Here is an 18404-nt window from a genome sequence, read left to right as displayed (position 1 = left end):
TTTAATCAAGTATTAATATGATGAGTTGCTGAAAAGTTCTGGATTTTAATCAAATATTGGCATGACGACTTGCTGAAAAGTTCTGGATTTTAAATAAGTATTGGTTTGACTAGTTGCTGAAAAGTTCTGGATTTTAAATATCATGATTTTAGGAAGGTAAAATAAAAATTCTGGTTATAATCATTGGACGATATGTTGGAGATGGTGTTTTTTAATGAAGTATTGATAAGACGAAATGCTAAAAAAATTCTCGATTTTCTATACTGTACTGATAGGCTAAGATGCTGAATAAGCTTCTGACTTTTAACAGAATAATTATGGAAGGCGATGCTGAAAAAAGTTTTGAACATTTATATAAAGTTTTGATCGGACGAGATTCAGGGATTCTCAGAATGTTCAAAGTTACATCTGTTTTCTATTAAATTGACATATGAGTGTTGCATCCCTTTTACATGAAGTTAAAATTTCAAATCGTACAAACATACATACATATATATTTTTTGTGTAGACGCACGTGTGTTTGTGTGTAGTATATTTCTAATCCTCCTTGCCCTGCGTTCAAGTACGTCTTTCCCATTGTTATTATAACTTGCCTCTTTTTGTCTTAGTCGGATTTGAGACCGACTTGACGTCTTGTAAACAGAGTTTTTTTGGGGTAATTGTGAAACCGCGGGAAAAGTGCTAAGAAACTCAAATGGCCTCTGTAAGGGAGTGGGACAATGGACATCCTCCTGCTGGGGGAGTTGGGGGGGAGGGGGGGTGAGAGGCTGTAGGACAGACGAAGGGCATGGCCAGGGGAAGGAGGAGGTGGCGACTGTTTTGTTGTCTCACGCTTCTGGTGTTCCCTTTTTAAATGGAAATGTAAATCCGTGGGGTTTTTTAAGGGGGACGTGTCCCACGATGCCTGCTGACTTTGGCTGACGTGGTTGGGATTTCCTGTTAGTGTTAGGTTTGGTTTCCTTTTCTCACAGCATTGTATTTTTATTGGTACCCCGTTCCACTTGGTTAATTAACTAAAATGAGCCTGAATTTACATTTTTGTCGTATTCGGGGACTAAGTAATGGTTTTGTGTTTATTATGTATTGATTTAAAGGTTAGGATAATATGATCAAGAGTAGAATGTATTTGCTTAGCATTTAATATTCTTTTGTGTAAAGGACTTTCTGTCCGTTTTCCTCAAAAATATGAACGACATTTCAGCAATAATAGGAAACAAGCAGATTACCCCAGTAAATACTTCTCATACTGGTTAACTGCAGAACTTTTGTTTTTCGTCCCCTTATACTTTAATCATTATATAAAACAGACAAAACATTCATTTTATATTTTTTCGCACTTTTCAAATTGATTGCTGAATGGCAGTAATTTCAGAATGAAGATATTTTCATGGTGCTTCGCGAAACGGATTATTATGACATAAACTGTTATAACAATGTTTGTTTTAAAAAATTGAAAAATCTTCCGTTTAACGCAAGTTTATAAGAAAGCAGAAAATGGGGATCTAACAGAAGCTGAGGATTACAGAAAGTTATTACGAAGGCGCAGTCGGTTAGATGAATAAATGGCCTAAATCAAAATCATTCTAATAGATTTTTTTTTTTTTTGCATTTTCATAATGACCCAAACATGGATATTGGGAATGAACTAGCATTACATACACGTCCTGTCTGTGTGTGCTCGTCTCCGTTTTAATAAATATCTCGAAAAGAAATTAACTTATTCTGACAAAACTTGATTAAAATATTTATTGGGTAACTACTTTCTGAGAATTAGCTTTGGATCAATATTGATGAAGATTTGGATGATTTGTAGTGGTGGAAACTATTTACTTCGTTATAAGTGTAGGAATTTTCTAGGAGTTCAGTATTGCAAAATAGTTTGCCTCCAATACTAACAGTCATCACATTACAGTGGATAATTGCCACTGTACTTCGATTGGTGGTAATTCAAGGTCAGTCAAGGTTTGGTCATATTTGATCCCCGTTTGCAGCGTAGCTTGGCAGAGATATGCTCTCTGCTGAGAGTTTGTTTCCTTGAAGTAATAAGTATTAATTCGGTCACTGTCTCATATACCTGAAGAGAAGTCTCTCTCCTACCATCAAGCAGTTTTGTGGCACCCGTCAAGAAATATCTTTTCATATTTATTCTGTAAAAAATCTGTATTACTTGGATTGCATGATTCACTGGACATTTCTTTCCCCTCCAGTGGCAGGATTTGGAATTCTTTCCCAGCTCTTTTTCTGATTCCTATAGTTTTATATCCTTTTTTTTTATTGCGCCCCATGTCAATTGATTCTCACATCTGCCCTTTGGTTTGTTTGCAACGATAGTCTCGTAGCTTTGTATCTTGGCCAGGGCAGATGCACTTAATAGTCATAAATTCCTTTTGGTGTACAGTAAGTTATTCCCGGGATACGTTGAATTCGATATTAAACAATCTTTGTTACTAAATATTTGTGAACATGGAGTCACACATGCGTAAGTGACATGTGTATATATATGTATATATATACTGTATATATATATATATATATACTGTATATATATATATATATATTTTATATATTATATATATATATATATATATATATATTATATATATATATATATTATATATATATATATATATATATTCACAGTGATATTTGATATAGTTAATGTATATAGTCATTGTGATACTAAATATATTCACATATATTTATATATATTCATATATATATATATATATATATATATATATATATATATATATATATATATATATATATATATATATATATATATATACATATAAACATATATATAATGGCATGTGGATGGTACCTTCATCCTCTGTAACTTGCTTGAAAGCAGAACTTTAAAACTACTTGGAGCCACACCCTAGAATTGAAGAGGAGGTTAGTGGGGGGGGGGGGATAAAATCAAATACATGTGTGTGTGTGTTTTATGTCAGCGTGTGAGTGAGTGTATTTGTGTGCACTCACAGAATGCGTTTTGGCGAATGACATTCGAATTCGCCAACAATCGTTACTCGAACTAGGTAAAACGTTAAATAAAAGTCCAATAATTTCTTTGGACGTTAACGAACACTGTATGTTCCGCGATACGACGATATTGTTATGTACTCCGCGGATGATCTCACACGAGACAGGGGTGATTTCATTTCGAACATCACTGTTCGGTTATCATTAAGATCTACGTCAATATATTGTAAAGCGACGTGGATTGAGATGCCGAGATGAATCTGATAAATCCGCTGCTTTGGCTGGTTGACTCGTGTGTTTGATACCTCTCTCTTCTCTTCGTCGGCTTTGGCTTCCGCCAACAGTTAGAGCAAAATCGTGTTCAATGGTTTATACTTTTTTTTTTTTGTTATGGTACTATTTTCGCCTGCTTTTGTCTCATCAGTAGTATAAGAGTCTAAGAAACCATAATCACAAGTAAATACAGTAAAAAAATAACTGAAACCTAGAGGAATATTTAGCCTAAGATGAATAAATATATAGTCTTGACAGACCAATGATACCAGATAAACGCATCTATGAGTTATTGTGTTAAAGCTTTGATTCAATTTGACATCACTGTATCTTGCTCTGAGCTAAAGTGAACTGTTTCAGACTCAACAGATTTATGTAACATTGAAACACTCGCATTCTTTTCAGTTAAGCTCAGTCCTGGGCCAACTCCACCTATACGGACGAGTCAATTAGGCTGGCTTATCCCCGTCAATCCGGCGTTGATCCGTCGGCTAGCTCCCGGGCAACGCAATCAGGCTGTCAACTACCAATTCCCGACACAATGGAATGGGTCCAGTGACACCTGCCGCTTGTTATTAACGAGTTCCGTTTAAGGTGCCAAGGTGTGATGCGCTACGAGGGAGGTTCAGCTTTTTTTTCATGTGAGAAGTAAGTTTCTCTTCATTTCTGTTTATTATTATTATTAATATTATTGCTTATTTTAATTCAGTAAATGAAAAGTTTGAATGACTAGTAATGTTTGCATGTATGTAACTGAAGATGGAAAACAAAGTTAACTTTTATTATCATTATTATTTATTTTCATGTTCCAAATAAGTGAACACTATAATAAGGTAGGCCTTAAAACCCATAGATTGAAATAAGGTTCCACAGAATGAGGAGGGAGAGAGAGAGAGAGAGGGGGAGAGCGGGCGAGCGAGCGTGTGTGGCAGTGATTCATTTGAGAAAAATCAACAAGCAAATTAATATATACACAAAATAACATTACAAATCGTAAAACTAAAACATTATTATTATTATTATTATTATTATTATTATTATTATTATTATTATTATTATTATTATTATTATTATTATTATATTCAAAACATGAACCCAGTCCATATGGAACAAGGCCACAGGGGCCATTGACTTGAAATTCAAACTTCCAAAGAATATGGTGTTCATTTAAAAGAAGTAACAAAAGGTCATAGGAAATACAGAAAGAAGAGATCAGTTATTAAAAAAAATTAAAATTAACAAATTAATAAATGAATAGATAAAAGTGTAAGTGACAGCTGTGGAAGGAATGGAATACTTCAGGAACGACGAAGCACCACAGCAGAATGTAAAGGATGGTGTTATACAAAATAAGCGTCATACTCCAGTTGAAACTGACCTCACAGAAGACGATGGAATGATTTGGATCATCATGACTAATGCCAGAAAACGGAAATCACATTTCGAGCCAGCTTGTCGAATAGATAAAGGTCTCGGTAGTTAGGAACTTCCCAATAGAACAGAATTCTTGGGAAGGGTCTGATTCGTGTGCCACTAACATCATTGTATCTGTATAAACCCACGATCAATACCTGCCTTTCTGACAGCATTACGTGATGTGATTTTTAGGTGCTCTGAAAAACAGTTTTGAGTCGTATTGTTAGTTAGTCAGTTCTGTTTGTGAAAAGTAAATCATGAAGGAGAACCAAGGTGAGTGATCGTCAAGGAAAATTCTTAGATTTGTTTGATTTCAGCTTCATACCCCACAAAGTGCCACTTACCGATTCTTTCCAGATCTTTGTTAAGACTAACAAAAACTTCATCTCACAACTTAGAGGATAGAATACCTTCAACAAAAGTAATATCTATCTCGTTTTCTAGAACAGCAATCATATCGTTTTTGAAGGCTAAAGCCAGTTTAGGGCACTAGCCTGCCGAATGGAACTCCAGACAAAAAAGGTCTATGGTCACTAAAAATGTCATCAAAAACTGTTACTGATCCTATGAAGTGTACTTGGGCAACAGCATAGCTGACACCCAAGTTTAGATAAGAAGTTGAAGTTAACCAAGTCACAGCCAATACTGAAACCAGTTAATAGAAACGCGCAGCCATTGTCAAGGTTTCCTTTAATATAACCAGTTATATAAAATAGCATCATAAGTGCCTAAGTCTTTGTTTTATCTTTGAGGTATGCCAGCTACTAGCAGAAGCGTGAATAAATTCAAAATGCTAAAATAAAATAAGACAACAGCACAAGCTTATTAGTAGTTCAAACGAACATCATAACGATGGAGATGGCCCTTTTCATGTGGTAGTTAGCTATTTTTTTTTTCAAAAGAACTTATCATACGTCTCACTTAAAATGACATATTAGTATTAATTTTCCAAGCTCCATTAGATTGCAGATAATACTATTTTTAACAGGTATCTCGATTTGATTTATGAAATTCAAACTCAGGTCAAGAACTGGGGAACTTTCAGGCATTCAGTCCGTAAACACCGTTAAAAGAAGGAATTGAAGTGATAGGACAGCAAGATAAAGGGATCTAGAAATAAAAGGAGATGAAATATAAAGATTTAAAGATGGAACTAGGAGAAAACCCCACAAGTTGCACTAAGAAGTAATTAGAGAGACTGGACAGCTAGACTGAAGAAAGGAAGCGGGAATGAAGGTATTATAAACTAAAAAAAAGTGGGTGCAGCTAGGGATCGAAGGGACGCTTGCAAACCCCTTTAGTAACTCCTACAGTGCAGCACATGAGATGCACAGACGGCACTATCTCCCAACAGGGAACAAGTACCTTGGTCCTGTAAACTTTAAATTTACCCGCCAAAACCAAGTTTGTGAGCAGAATATTAGGTGAGTTATGGCCATATTCGGAATTCTGAAATATTCGACTGCGACCCCTTTTGATTGATTCTGCAGTCAATATAAATTGGCAGTTTGTAACTGAGTTTTTTTCGTTATATAGTGCCCTTTCACCTTATCAGATTCTATACTGCAGCCTACTCTTGAACATTCAAGATATCTCTTCCCACAGTAATTCCTTTCTAAAGTAATTTCTAACCTGAATTTTACTCATCACTGAGTTTGGGATGAAAAATGCATCAGGTAAAAAACTGTAGCCCAGGAAAAAAACCTTCATTATAGTATAGCTCGTAAGGAGTCCTGAAATGCTGAAAGCTACTGCACTGAATACCTAAAGAAAAATTATATTTTCCACTGGTTTATAAATACTAAGGGGAAATTTAAAAAAAAATAGTAAATGGGAACCTAAGTACCTCAGTCAAATTGGAAAGTTGGAACAGATAGAAAATGAAATTAAATTGATATTGAATCATGGTACAAAGAAAGGGAGAAAGAAACATTGGATGGGGTAATGTACATATTTATTCAGGGAGACCACGAGGAGCTAGAAGCAAGGAAGCTGGCATGCTGTTAACGACAAATGCAGATAAGATTTGTGCTTGCTGTCAAAACTCTTGTTGCAATCAGTAAAAATCATCAGGAATGGATTTCTGAATTAAATATACTGCTGCGCAAAATGCCTCAACTCAAGAATCTGACTTAAACAGCCTCTGCCTTTCCAAGTACCAGCTTGTTCATCTCTAAGCATTTTATTTTTTTTTCCGTCTTATTGATTATAAGCACACCAAATATTGTCACTTTCACTTTGTTTAGTTTAATGTACAGCCCTCCACAGGATAATTCCCTCTCTGGCGGGCCCTTGCACGTTTTCAAAATAAGGTGCTTCACAACCCAGCTAAGTTTAACATCTCTCTAGTTATCTCACTGACAGGTCAACGTTCTTTGGTATCTTTCCCGTTTCTTTCAGCCCCCAATCATCTGGTTTAGTTTCTTAATTACTTTTTTTCATTTAAATCTTACATGCAGTAACCGACTGCTCACTGTTCTCAGTCAGCCAGTGCCTCTTCTATATTGTGTTAAAATTTTTGGGCATTAATGTACTCCCGTCAAGCATGCAAAGTTAACTTGAAATTGCCTATGAACGAAGGAAATGCAAAGTTAATGTTGGTGGAATGCAAGAAATTTTGAAGCCTCCGTAATACTTTTTGGCTTTTAATATAATACTTCACTACATGCAGTATTCAGATGTATTACATTGGATTTCGTTATTCTATTTATTCGTAATTTCTCCTGACTTGCATTAAGCCCCATCTGCAGATAAGTCTTAAAAACTTCCCCCGGCTAAAATAGATTTTTAAGTCGAATTGAAATTGCATATGAAAGTAAATAATATTTTAGCTACTAAGATCTGTGTAGCTAAAGTCATAAATCACGGTATGACGACACTACCAAAGATTTTATGGAATTCAGAATAAAACTCTGCGAAAAACATTAAATCAGATGGCAGGATATGGAGAAATGCTTCCATAATGTGAATTATGGAAGTAAGATACATGAGATAATGATGAAGAGAAGCTGTTGATGGATAGACATGTAAACTGAACGACACCTGGGAGAAATAGTACGTGAAAGCACTGGGGACTGCTAAAACTTTTAAGTGCGTAGCAGATCTGTCACTTTTGCAAATTCATATTTTTGACTTTTGGCTGCATCCAAAAAACGTACCTTTATTCTTGGATGAGAGTGCATATCGTAATAATTGCTGATACTTTTTATCTTGCGCAAGAATTATTTCCTATTCTAAAATTATTAAGCTTTTCTTAATAGAGAAGAAACATGCAGCACTAATTTAAAAATATTTACAAGTTCGAAGTTTAAAGCTTCGAAATTAGGCAACTGCCACAAAGTTATACTGTATAACGTTAATATGGAAAATGCCACAAGATTTTAAAGATTAAGTGGGCGCGATATTAATCTTACGTGTAACGTTGCAATAGTTTGTCATAAAAATTTCATTTTCTATGAGTCCCTTCTGTCACGTTTTCTATTATGATTTTTGACGTAGCATGCACCTCGAATTCTAAAGGACTGTTAAGGGTGCCTAATAACAAAGTTGGTTTAATACCTAAAGAACATGTAAGTTATATTCTTTCCATTTTTTTTACTTTCAACTTAGCTAAGAAAGTCTATTGTAACTTTTTCTTCATTTAACCCTATTTATCTTTTCCTACTAAGTAACTGATGAAAAGAATAATACCGAGACAATGTTTGTACGGTCATAGTTAAGATAATGACTTTTAAACAGTGCAAATATATTAATGATGAATAAAGTGAATCCGACGAAACAACAGATATGGTGACTGTGGCATCACAAACACATACACACACGCAAACACGCGTGGCATCACAGGATGCCCCCGTCTCGGATGGAATGTGAGGAACAAAACAAGATTTATACTACAGCAATGGATTGTGCTAACTACGAATAAAACAGAATTTATGCGCAGATCAGTATGTAAAACAGGTTAAAACGACCCTCACCCGATTGCAAAGCTACAGTAGACGCCTTCTATGTACAGTTTTCAATCAAAGTCAAATATTAATTATAAAAAAAAAGTTCTACATAGCCAATCAGGCCCCACATAATCAATAGTTGCCTTGGTTACATTAGCCTATATGATTTTATAGATATAGACAGCACTGAGATCGGCATATGATCCCTCAACACTTTCATTTTTTGCAAAATCACAAACTGCCAATCTAGTAAAATATTCAGCTTTTCCTTTTCTCCATGTTTCTTTATAGAAATTATCCACAAGGAGAAGAGAAAGGCCATCTTCTTCCACAAAAGCTACTGTAAATAACAAAAATTATACACATATATTTTCTGTTTGGAAAAAATGTTAATGAGGTACTTGAAACTACAAGTTTCACTTCATGAAAATAGTCTATCGACTCCTTGGAAAGTCTCCGTTTCAACTTTCAAGTTTTTCAACAGTTCGCTCTGAGTAGTCGTGGTAAGTGGTCAGTTCTCCAAGAGACCCTGGATTCTTGGTAAGAGGAGTTATTTTCTCTTCTCCAAGCGATCCTGATAAGAGGAGCTATTTTCTTCAAGTGTTGCAGAAAAGTTGAGTGTGACGAAGAATTTAAGAGTAGAAAGTCCTCGATTTTTGTTTTTTGTTTTAGGTAGGCTGTGGGGTACGTGTCTTACACCTGCACGGAGTCCCAGTTTTGGCCCTTGGAGTAGATTTCAGAGGAATTGTTTTAGCGCGGAGATGATATGGATCCTGGCTGTTGTCACTGGATTTTTGTTTGTCCGTATCAAGCTTTCAGCTTCAACAAGACATTGAATATTCAGGTGAATATGCTTTTGGTTTTTTAATATTACGTGATAGTTGATAAGTCTTGGGTGGTTTCGTTATAATTATATTGTGGAAAAATTGGCCGTTGTCGTAGTTTGGTGCTGTGATGATTAGGCTGTAAACTTTTTGTTTCATAATTTGTTGGTGGGAACCTTTATTTAAGCTTTTAAGGTGTTAAGATTTTTTTTTTAGTGGAGCAGTGTAACTTTTATTTTTATGGAATTATAGAAAGACTAATAGAAGGACTAATAAGCATTTATGATAAACAAGAACCTGAGAAGATTTAAGTGTAAATGAGTGGAAAAAATCCTACATAGGTACTTTACAAAGTTCTGTACTACTGAACCTTCAACCTTGGCCAAGATGATCCCCAATGACATTTGAAAAAAGTTCAACACCTGATTGGTATCACAGCAAAGATTGGTCGCATAGGATTGGCAAGAATGTACTTTAAGCAAGAGTTTGTGAAACGTAGACAATGTTAGAAATTTGCTCCTCACCACAAAGGGATTTAGTTCATGGTGACCCATATTTTCCAGTTGTCTTCAGATAGTTCTTCACGAGTACTAATCTGGAATAAAATCTTAACGGTGCGAATTTGATTGTCGTCCATATTATAATGGTAGCGAGTTTTTAGGCTATCTCATGTCATATAATATCTGTTGGTAACTGGATAGATTTATTCCAGTTAATAAAACAAAGTAATATTTTTTCTTGAAAAAAAATTTTAATATCTAGTAACAATTGTTTTGTTCGACTTGATGACATTTGATGTGATAAATTTGTATTCGGCTTCGGTCATTTTCTACCCACTGACTAAAATTTGCATGCTGTGATGGAGGCCAATACTAAAGCTGGTAAAGATACATGTTTAAGTATATTCATCTTCTCAACATAAACGTAAGTGACTAACATTAAATGTATTAAGAGTTAACTTATTTAAATCCAAACTTTACAGTTCATGAAAAATTTTTTTTCTTATTTTAATCCTTTCCATGAGAACATCATACAACATTTGTTGAGCAGTTAATAAATAATTCTTTAACTTTTTGGTTGGATAAAGATCCGTTTTCAATAGACAGTTTAATCAAGACAGTAAGAATGAAACGGGTGAATAAGTATCATGCAATATAATTAAATATCAGAGTCATTTGAATAAGATAACTGAGCTACAGTTTTGCAAATTTCTAGACTAGGGTCTTGGAACATGGCGATGATTGAATTGTCTATTGCGTCCAAATCTGTTAATCAAAATTTTCCTTGTCCGGAGTTACGAACGTTTTAATACAAGTTTTGGTAGCAAAGCTTTCATGAAATACCAATATGGTTAAATAAAACCCATTTTCATGGCGTTCTGTCACAGGATTACTTGATTTGTTTATCTTATAGAAAGTGTTTGTGAACATACGTTTATAACTCTTGCTTTTTCGCGAATTACACGGGCAAACCTTATGGTAATGAAAGGAAGGAAAAATGTTAATTCGTAGCGTTTTCTGCAATCTTGAAGGCCATAAAGCAAAATTGTGAAGGTAGATGTATGATATAATCTGTGACAGTATATATTTACACGAATGAGGTGGCATATTGTAGTGGCATAGAACTATCTGCTGTTCAGCATAAATTTTTTCGCCACATCCCCCTCCTCTCCCAAATATCAGCTGGAATTTCCCCTGAAAACAGACAATTAGTTGACATATTTTCAGTAAATATCATGAGCAAAACATGTATAATTATTCAAAACTGGAATGTTGCGCTGTAAGAGGGGGATGTAACGGATCTGGAAGACGAATGTGCCGTCGGATATTCTTGAAGATAAGCACAACTGGTAAATCGAGCGTTGACAAGACATTCCCCAAGATTATTTCACCATTAAAACTTTGCTGTGAATAATAGGCGAGTTGCTTATTTTGTTAATCACTGCAGTACTTAAGCTACTGAAAACCAGACTTTTTTTCTAACTCCATAAACTCTTGATATTATAATGAACAAAAATGAGTAGTTTAAGCTAGCTAATGAAAAGGGGTGTATATATTTTCCACCTAAACTTACAGTATATCGAGGATTCCCCTAACATGCGTTGTTGAATAATTTTCCTATCTGTATACGGAATTATTATTATTATTATTAATTTTTTTTTTTAGTGATTTTAAGTTTCACTTCTAAAACAAGGTTTGTTAAGCTTCATGGTAAGAATCACAGTGGGAAACTTTAGTTTGTTGATCAATCAATAGATGGCGCTGCTGACTTTTGTTTTATTTTTTTTTTTTTTACAGTTTCACTGATCGCTCTCCTCAAGAAAAATTGTATTCAAGAACAAGGTGGAAAAGGAAGTCAGTTAGGATCAGAAGCCAGTCCCATTGGATTTTGCCTGGAAACAAGCAACCTGCCTCAATTTCTTCAGTCAAGATTCAGAGTCTCAGTCAGCTTTGCATTACCAAGCACCCTTCATTGCTAGCCAACGTGCTGGATTGCTGACATTGGCCTACAAAGTGAACATTGCTATCCACTCTCCTGTTTGGTGACCAGTACTTCGTTTGATTCCTACAGCTATCCCATGGTAGCTATCATACAAGAATTGAAGACCATTCTGATGAAGCAAGAATCCAAGGACATGACCTCTCCCAGTACTGTAAGTACCCCGTGATTGTTACAATACTTGAAAGTTTAGCAGAGAGGTTCCTTATATTTTCATATAATTTTGTCCAACTCAAAAATCTCAACAAATTAGTTAACTTAAGAATCTGTTGGCTAGGCTAGTTATGTTTTGCTTATTGGCTGAAGATTGATGATAGTGGCCTTTAGGTTATTGTGTATTACTCGACAGGGTTTTGTAGGAGATTTTCGAGAACATGCTGGAAGTGAGCTTCACTAGCTTTGTTGGTGTGCCGGTTATACTATACATCATATAGATTTCATGTATTGTTTAGATTAATTTTTGTGGTAATATTATGCGTGTTTACATTCCGAGTTATATCTTTAAATTTTGATTTGAATTGGTTTTGATTTATGTATGTGGGCAAAATGTCTTCAGATTTGAATCTACTTATTACAACAAGGAATTTAGAGGCCGGGTCACAAATTTTTATGGTATGGGTGAGTTAAGCTACGAGGATTATATGTAGAATTAACTAAACTTGATGTTGACGATATGTCTTTGAAATGGAGTGAAACCAAAAGTGAGAGTGACTTACAGTATGAGTATGAGGCTATCCAAGTTTATAAAGGCAAACTGTTGGAAATGATATCCCTTTTAGATTCTTTAATACATCTCTGAAGAATGATGCTGAGGAAACCCGAAGCTTTTAGAGAATCCCTGTCGCACCTCTGCCAAAATTTGACAGTAAAGATGGAGAAAATTTAATTTGTTCTTCGTGCAGTTTGAAGAGGTTACTAGTAAATTTTCCTATACTGAATATGATAAATTGTTGTTACTTAAGTAACAGGTATCAGGGAAAGCACTTATTCTGATTAATTCACTTGGGGTAGATTAACAGTCTTAGTTATGCCAAGTCTCTACAGTACTGCAAACTGCTTTAGCTTCTGAATACGTTCAAATGTTTAATGCTATTAAACAGTTAGCTTTCTTAAAGCTAGGTTGTGACTCTGAGCCATTTGAGTACATAGGTAGTATACAAAAAAAATTCAGGAATCTTAAGGTTCTGAATATTAATACTTGGTATATTATGCAATACTCCATTTTGTCAGGTATGATTTGACGTTTTTAAGGAACAGATTATGCAAATGACAAATAAGGCATAGAGTAAATGAAAATATTGAGAGTTTCTTTGATGCAAATGGGCGTTATGAAAATATTAAGAGCAAAACTTTGTATATAATCAGGAGTAACCTGTGATAACTCAAATAAAACTACCAGTTTGGCAATGAAAGTAGTTGTGCTTTTGATAACAAAAACCTGAGTAATCTGCCTAGGAATATAAGTAATCCTGAGTTTAATCCCATTATATCTTGTACACTTTTCACCAAAGAATCTGGTGATTCTAGTCAAGGTATTAATAGATGTGCTATACAAATATCCCTGCGAGAAAGTAGACATTAAAATTTCTTTGACTGTACAAAGTGTGGCAATTTAGACCACGAAGGAAGTTCTTGTTTATAAATGTTCTTTGAGCTTCAGACTGTCGCTCGATGGGCAAATTCCAGCGTGTGATGAAGAGTTAGAGGAGTTTATTTTTGGTGATAGAAATTCATTTCTCGCTATAATGTGGTTCGGATTCCACAATAAGCTGTAGGTCCCGTTGCTAAGTAACCAATGGTTTTAGCCACGTAAAATAAGTCTAAGGTGCCCTAGGAGAGCTGTTAATCAGCTCAGTGGTCTGGTAAAACTAAGGTATACTTAACTTTTAGAACATGTTTTCCTGGCATTTTTCCTTTCTCTGTTTGAATAGTAGTGTCAAGAGATAGTAACAAGCCAAAAGATATGAAATTTGGAAATTTAAGCTCTAAACCTAAGTCTGGTGTTAAGGTCAAGGATAGTAAAGATGCTACTAGGACCGCTCTTTCTCGGTTATGAACATCTTATCAAAGTACCTGGAGCTCTAACATAGTTTTACCTACTTTCACTGTGAAACTGGGTCTGGTGAAGTAGTTAGAGATCTTTGGCACACTTGTAGTCAGTCCACCGTTATTTCTGGAAAGATTATGGAAATAAATAATTTAAGGTTGTTAAAGATATAGATGATGTCAGTGGGTTTAACAGTCCAAAGAAGTGTGAGTCTAGGATTGCTGAACTGATATTGTCTTTTGGTCAGGATTGCCAAGTAATAGAAGCTCTAGGTATACCAAAATTAGATATAAGCTCGAAACTTCCTGGACTAAATAAAATTGTTGATAAATTTGAGTGTAATTATGAGCTTGCTGATAAGCATTTCCTGAATGGCTTAGATGAAATCAACAATAGTGACTTGAGATGAAATCAACAATTGAGTTGATTCTTGGATGCAATTCTTCCTGTATTCGAGGTAATTCTCTTGAATTTGGTCATAAATCTCCGTCTATGTACTGTGAAAGTAAGCTTGGTGTTATGTTATGCTGACGGTAGTGTAGACAGAATGCTTAAAAACTTAGGTTTTCTTTGTCAGAAGGGTAGGAACAAAGCTTCTGAAAGTGTTCAAAATGCTTCACACTAATTTATAGATGAAAAGGTTAAGCACTTAGGGTGTTGAACAACTTTATGCTCATGTTCAGTGTGTTGGAAACTCATACTTTGTGTTTTAAATAAAAATGGTAGGATTAATGCAAGGGATATAAATAAAGATACGGCACAGATTTTGGAAAGGGGTATTATAGTTTCTTACTTAAGAATCAGGAAGAGTTTAAAGAATCTCGTGTTGAACTTACCTATAAACTAGTAAAGCTTGCATTAGGCAGGACCAATCGTAATACAGACGGTAGGCTTATCATTCCATTATTACGGAATGGTATAGAGTTTCTCAGCTCATTGGTAAGAATAACAATCTGGCAAAACAAATGTTAAAAAAAACAAAGTTCTCTCTAAGAACAAGGAGTATGTATACCTTTTGGATGACAGTATTAAGGAACAAGTAAAATTAGGCGTTGTTGAGAAAATAGGAAACTTTGAGTATTTTGCCCAAGAACACCCAGAATACAGTGTTCTGCCCACATGGGAGTTTTTAAGTTAGTGAGACTACGAAATGTGGAATTATATTCTTATGTATCTTGTGTGATTCCTCTAGCAGAGAAAACGCAATCAATCATAATCAGGCTATGTGGTTTGGACCATGTATTAATCACAAATTTAGTGCATTGACACTTAAGATTTGACCTTTGACCTTTATCTTTTATGTTTTGACCTCAAAAAGTTTTTTTCTCAGATAGCTGTAATGAAAGTGGCCAAAATAAACTATTATTCGTTTGGTTTAACAATGTTCGAAAAGGAGATTTTAGTACTGCAGCTTATCGCAATCTTAGTTTTTCCTTTGATCTTAGATGTAGTCCCGCGTTTTTAATGGTTGCTCTCTTCAAGATTTTGATTTTGAATGTTGATCGTGATACAGAGCAGGTTAGGAATTTGAAGATGTTGGTTTATTCTCTTATTTATGTATGGACAATGGAGCTATTACAATGAAGGATCATCGTAGTAATAAGTTTGAGCTGCAGCAGTTTGTAACCAGTGACCTGGCACTGCAGAATGAAATAGATAATGCTCATGGTGAGACTCCCTATAATGTTAAGCTCTTTGGTTTAATATGGAATCGTGAAACAGATGTCACAATGACCCAGAAGTTACGGGTAAATGGTGCTGCTACTACTAAACGAAGTATTCTTAAAAAGTATTGCCTCAAACTCTGATCCTTATATGGGCCACTGTTGAATAGAGATCGTCTGTTTATGCAAGTATTACAGGTCAATAAATCACTCGGGTGGGATACCGAACTGTGTAAGGAAAATCTTCGTAAATGGCAAAATATTGCCAAACGGGTAAACTCCTCCCTTGAAATTTCAATTCCTAGATTTGTAGGAGACATATTGGCTCTTAAAAGTTAGTTGTCTTTACAGATAGCAGCAAGTTCATATATGGTACTGTAATTTATATTAAGAACGTTGATACGGGCTAGGTCAGTTTTGTTATGGCTAAACACCGCTTAGTGAATAAGGAGCTTGAGGGCAAAAGTATTTTTTCCTTGGAATTTCAGTCAATAGTCCTTGTTACTGAGCCACTAATAGACTTGCAGAGGGAGTTGAATGGTTCTCAGTGTGTGAGGCCAATAAAGTTTGTTGATTTTTGTTTTGTATCATCAATGTTAGTTAGTTAGACAAAATGAATAAAGGGTGCTTTTGTAATGAATCGTTTAGATCACTCACAGAGGATTAGTGAATCTAATCTTGTTCCTGTTAGATACTGTTCCATCAGTTGAGCAAGCAATCCTGCGACTGTGTTACTAGAACACTTTCGTACACGCGACTTATGAAATCTTATCTTTCTGGTCCTCAATTTTTTTAATAATACCTGCAATGAGGAGATGAGTGAGTTAGATTTTTTTTGGGGTAGTTGTACTTAATCCCCAGGCAATGACTGTTGATTCGTTAAGCCTCGGAAGTTATGTAGGTGATGCAGAAAGTAACAGCAGTCATTTAGTAGAACAAACTGTTGAAATTAACAGATTCTCTAGTTTTCAGAAAGTGATCAGAATTCACATGAAAGTTCTTAATTTTCCTCGCAACTTAAAAATAAGGTTAAAAAAGCAGAGATCAGGATGAATATGAAAGCGCCAGTAACAGTGAAGATGCCCCATATCTTAATTCATTCAGGAACGTTATTAGCACTGATCAGAAGTTAACTTTTCCTGAGGGTTTTCATTATTTGGAAAGTAAGGTTAAAAGAGTGAAGAATATTCCACCGATCATTTCTCAATTGAATGTTTACGTTTGATAAGCATGGCATTTTAAGAGTTAGTAGTAAAACCCCAAAGTGGAAAAGTAATTACTTTATAAACTTCCCATCCTTTTACATACGGAAAGTAGATTAACAAAGCTTATTAATATAAATATGCATAAGAAGCTGAATTATGCCGGTGTTTATTATTTATTAGCAGAAATTGAAAGAAATTTTGTATACCACATTACTTGTCAGTAGTCAAGAATACAAGAGGTTTAAACAGAACTGGGAAGCTTAACCAAAATTTTGACAGCGACTATGGATAGAGCCCCCAGCGAATTCCCTTTGGCAATATTTTTGTTGATCACTTGGGTCCATATGAAGTATGGTTTAATGGGAATAACTGTAATGTTTATCGTCTCGTGCTTTAAATTTTAAAAATTTGCTTGGACTTGACAACAAAATTTTTGCGCTTGTTTCAACTGCATTGTTATGAGTATGGAATCCCTTGGTTAGTACTCTCTGACCTTGGTTTACAGTTTGTTGCTAGTGCCAGCATCATTACATATTTCCTGAAAGATTTTGAGACTCGAGAATACTTTTCAAGAAAACAATGTGAAACCTCTAAATTTTGAACAGTATGTTAAAGGTTGTAATAAGCTTGTTGGACTAGTGGAGACCTGCGTAAAAATGGTATAAAGGTTCATTTATGGTGTCATTCGCAATAATGCAAGATTACAGGAACTTTTGAGTTTTTGATAGCTTAGAGCCTTAGACCATTCGTCTAACTAATAGCCGCCCAGTGGCTTTCAAGAATAGTCTCCGTGATGGTATGGATGATTCTATTCCAGACCCTATAACACCGGAGATGCCTATTCATGGACGCAGCATATTGTCTGTAAATATCATTCAGGTTTACAGGGTGAAGTTGTTACTGATGGGGATTGGAAAGCAGATTGTAGGGCCAGATATATAACAGATGATTACCCTAAGTTACGAAAGGTCAGGTTTTAGTTGAATGAGCTGTATCATTCTGAGTTTTTGATGCAATTAGTTTCCCAGGCAACAGATACAAAACAATTTTTCTTAAGAGGATTAATGTTGGTGACATGTTCTTTTGAAGGAACCAAACTTGAGCCTTCTAAATATCCAGTGGGAAGGATAAAAATCGTAATTGTTAATGACTTGAATGAAGTAACTGGGGTATGGTATTAAAAAGGTTCATCCAGGGAATTAGTTGAACATGGAATTAGTTGAACATCTTGTTACTTTTCTCATTCCCGTTTTGAGTTCAGAAATTCTGTATCCTCCAGATGAGGTTAACTGAATATGGAGGCCAAGCCTGAGGATTTCTCTACGGTTACAGAAAGTTAAAAGGAAGGCCGTTACTGTAAGTCAGTTAAAAACAAGGGAAATGTTAAACTCCTAAGTTGGTGATGGGTCAATTTGGTTTCATTTATCGCTCTTATGTGTTGTCTTATTCAAATTTTTGCCGGTTTGAATCTACTCCCTGGAGTGTTGAATAATTTTCACATCTGTAGGAAATTAATTTTTGAGGTAATTTTTTTTTTTTTTTTT

General features: G+C 35.0%; 1 long non-coding RNA gene across 4 annotated transcripts in view; it reads left to right on the top strand.

Annotated features, from left to right (window-relative positions):
* Positions 1-18404, top strand: part of LOC136845749 (uncharacterized) — a 67844-nt gene that overhangs the window by 13129 nt on the left and 36311 nt on the right. For 3 of the 4 annotated variants that reach the window (XR_010855238.1, XR_010855237.1, XR_010855239.1), the window contains exons 2-4: positions 3664-3906; positions 9294-9465; positions 11743-12098. This is a non-coding gene — a long non-coding RNA (uncharacterized lncRNA). Of the gene's footprint in view, positions 1-3663; positions 3907-9118; positions 9162-9293; positions 9466-11742; positions 12099-18404 lie in introns of those variants that run through there. The other variant, XR_010855240.1, reaches the window with a different exon arrangement.

Source organism: Macrobrachium rosenbergii, chromosome 14, assembly GCF_040412425.1.
Source record: "Macrobrachium rosenbergii isolate ZJJX-2024 chromosome 14, ASM4041242v1, whole genome shotgun sequence".
NCBI classification, from domain to species: domain Eukaryota; kingdom Metazoa; phylum Arthropoda; class Malacostraca; order Decapoda; family Palaemonidae; genus Macrobrachium; species Macrobrachium rosenbergii.
This window is presented reverse-complemented; position numbering and strand designations above follow the sequence as displayed.